A 3318-nucleotide genomic window follows, 5' to 3' on the forward strand; every position below is an offset into this window, starting at 1 on the left:
GATGAGATGTAAACACTACATTGGTTCTGCCTCCACCAAGCAAACACCGACTCATGCTTTGATGCATCTTTGCAAAGCCTAAGACTGACTTCATATTTATCTCATTTGACCTCCCTCCAGTCATCCTTAGCCTGAGTAACAATTCCTCACCTCTATAACCCCCCCCATGCTAACTTTCTAACCTTCCTGGTTAAGACATATGCATATTAATAAACAACAGACTTTTTTAATGCATCTGAAGCTTCACTATCAAGAAGAAGGAGGAGATGGAAGAAGTACAACAATAACCACGAGTAAGGCTTCTAATTGCAAGCTTAGCAGCTAGAAGCACCATGATTAAGGCTACTAGCCAGGAGGTAGTGGCCCAGGCCTCTAATCCCAGCATTTGGGAGGCAGAGGCAGGAAGACCTCTGTGGTTAGTGCATGGCCAGCATGGTCTACAAGAGTAAGTTCCAAGAGAGTTTCTAAAGCCACAGAGAAACCCTGTCTCAAAAAACCAAAGGGGGTGCGAGGAGGGGGCTACTAAATGCAAGCTTAGCAGTTATCTGAAGTAATGTGAGCATCACCCTAGTAATCTTATCCCACATAAGAGGGTCCAGGCTACTAAGGGACTTTGCCTAAAAATGCAGTATGCTAACAAAAACATTATTTTATTAGCTCCTGCCACCTCATAAAACACCCCTTACAACTCTACCCTAGACCTTTGGAAAACAGGTGTGGTTGCCTTGAATCTGCTGGAACCACCTAATAGGTACAGCACAATTCAATAAGTAAGGCAGTGACTACTGTAGGAGTGATGTCAGATGTCTAAAATAGAGTAAGTCAGGCAAGAAAACTGGCATAGGCTATGACCAGGAGCTACCAAGATCAGTTGCATTTGGAAGCTATAGGCTATAAGTGGTCTGGGAAGATGTCAGGAAAAATGGGAAAGAGTGGAGGGGTAGACCAGAGAGACCAGGAAAAGTACCATAAGACCAGTGAGGAGGTAGCCATGGCCTGTGAGGAAAATCTCTAGTCTAGAAAAGGGTTATCTTTGCAGGTTGCCTTAGTTAGGGTTTGTTTTCTGTGATAAAACACCATGAACAAATGTCACTAGGGAAGGAAAGGGTAAATTTGGCTTATATTTCCACTTTGCTATTCATCACTGAAGGAAGTCAGGACAGGAATCAAACAGGGCAATTGCCTGCAGGCAGGAGCTGATGCAGACTCTTTAGACCTGTGCTGCTAACTGACCTCTTTTCTTAACAGAATCCTACTCCACAAGCCCAGGGATGGCCCCAACCACAAAGGTCTGGGCCATCCCAAATTGATCCTACCTGAGAAAATGCCTTGGAGCCAGATTTCAAGGAGGCATTTTTTCAGCCTAAGCCCCTTCCACTCCAATGACTATCTTGTGTCAAGTTGACACACAAAACCAGCCTTTCCAGAAGCACACAAACATGGTTTTCTGTGTTGTTTGCAATACTGGGAACTAACCCCACCCTTGACCCAGCAAGGAGAACTCTGTACCAATGACCTATATTACCACACTTTTTAAAAGTTTTCCTTGTTTGATTGGATGATTGGATTTGATTATTATTTTTTTTCCTTACAATGTAATTTCAACCTTGATAGCTCAGCTGGTTGGGAAATGCCAGTTCTCTCTGCCTCAGCCTCACAAATGCTAGCATTATAGACATAATATAGGCATGTTCCACCATGGCCTCTCAGAGACTTATTGGGTGTGAAAATACCAAACATGAGCAAGGTTTAAGAAGCAGCCTCTGGCACTTCAAACCTCTATGTACTTACAGCCAGGTCGACGAAAGAAGGATGGGCTAACAAGGACACACATGCATTGGAGGCTGGTTAGATGGAGAAGCTGGGTCCTGCTGCTAGCAAGACTAAACAGGTAGGGACCAGCCTGCAAGCACATGCTCAGAGAAAAGGGAAGTGGGAAAGGAGGCGGGAGAAGCCTGTTAGCTCCCAAATATCAGCAGCAAGGTTGGCACAGTTGAGTACCAGAAAAGTGGTTGCTTGCCTTCTTGGTTTTTTTTTTTGACCTTACATAAACCACCATCATCCTCCTGGTACCTCAGGGTCATTTTTAAAATAAAAGTTATGAGTGAAATATATGAGACATAAAGTTGTTATGTGTGGCTTCACCCAGAGTTGCAGATCTCTAGCACTGTCTTCCAAACCAGGTTCCAGGCACTTTCCAAGGCTGTTCCTACCACAGCAAACTCCAGCTAGCCCTAAAAAGTGTACACTGTCAGCCCATTGGCTAGCTGAGGACACAGTCTGACCTACCAAGAACTAAAGCTTCTGTAGGTGGGTCACAAGGCTGGACCTCCCTCCTCCAAATTATTTGTGTCTTCTGAATTTAAACTCACCCTGAGCTTAAACCCACATTAACAAGAAAGAACCACGAATATTTTCTGCCAGGCAGGAACCCCTGCCAGTTCCACACTTCTTCCTGTGTTTCCTACAGGATTGAGAGACTGCAATAACCATCCAAAGCACTTTTATGTGAGTCCCACATTTTTCTCTGAAAACTTGGTTGTGGTGCTGTGATTTAATTTCTGTTGGCCTTAAGAGTTTTGAATATTTGCAATTATATTGTTAAAATAAACACCTTTATACCTTTATTTAGTTTAAAGACTGAAGCACACCATCAACCCCAAGCCCTTCATGTCCCACACATCAGAGTCTCCCTCTGAGGTCCTGGCTGGCTTGAAACTATGTATGTAGCCCAGGCTATGATCCTGCCTCAGCCTCCTCAGTGCTGGGATTACAGGTCTGAACCACCATTCCTAGATATTCTTTTCTCCAACTGTGTACTCATGTCCACTTTAAGAGTTTTCCCTCCTGCTAGGAGGTGTTAGCACACACCTTCATCCCTGCACTCCAGAGGCAGAGGCAGGCCAGTCTTTAAGTCTGAGGGCAGCCTGGTCTACAGGGTGAGCTCTATGACAGCCAGGATTACACTGAGAAACCTTGTCTTGAAAAACAAAAGAAATGATTTTCCTCTGGTAGTGGCTGTCCTGTGCATATCAGATGCCCTATAGGTAAAGTGAATAGACACAAGAGTAAGAGAATGTTAAGTTTCATTCTCCACTCAAAAACTTCAAGGGAAAGAGCCACCATGCACAGTATGCCCATTTAAACTCAGAACCAAAGCAGCTCGTGAATGGAGCAAATATAGATAAAACTTCAGGCAGAATTATCCTTGTTTCTATCAGAATATCATTCATTGACTAGCTCTCCTGTGATCCAAAATGGAAACTTAATTCAAATTTCATAAAACAGTTTCATAAACTATTATAATACTACGGGTAT

Source organism: Phodopus roborovskii, unplaced genomic scaffold (assembly GCF_943737965.1).
Source record: "Phodopus roborovskii unplaced genomic scaffold, PHOROB, whole genome shotgun sequence".
NCBI classification, from domain to species: domain Eukaryota; kingdom Metazoa; phylum Chordata; class Mammalia; order Rodentia; family Cricetidae; genus Phodopus; species Phodopus roborovskii.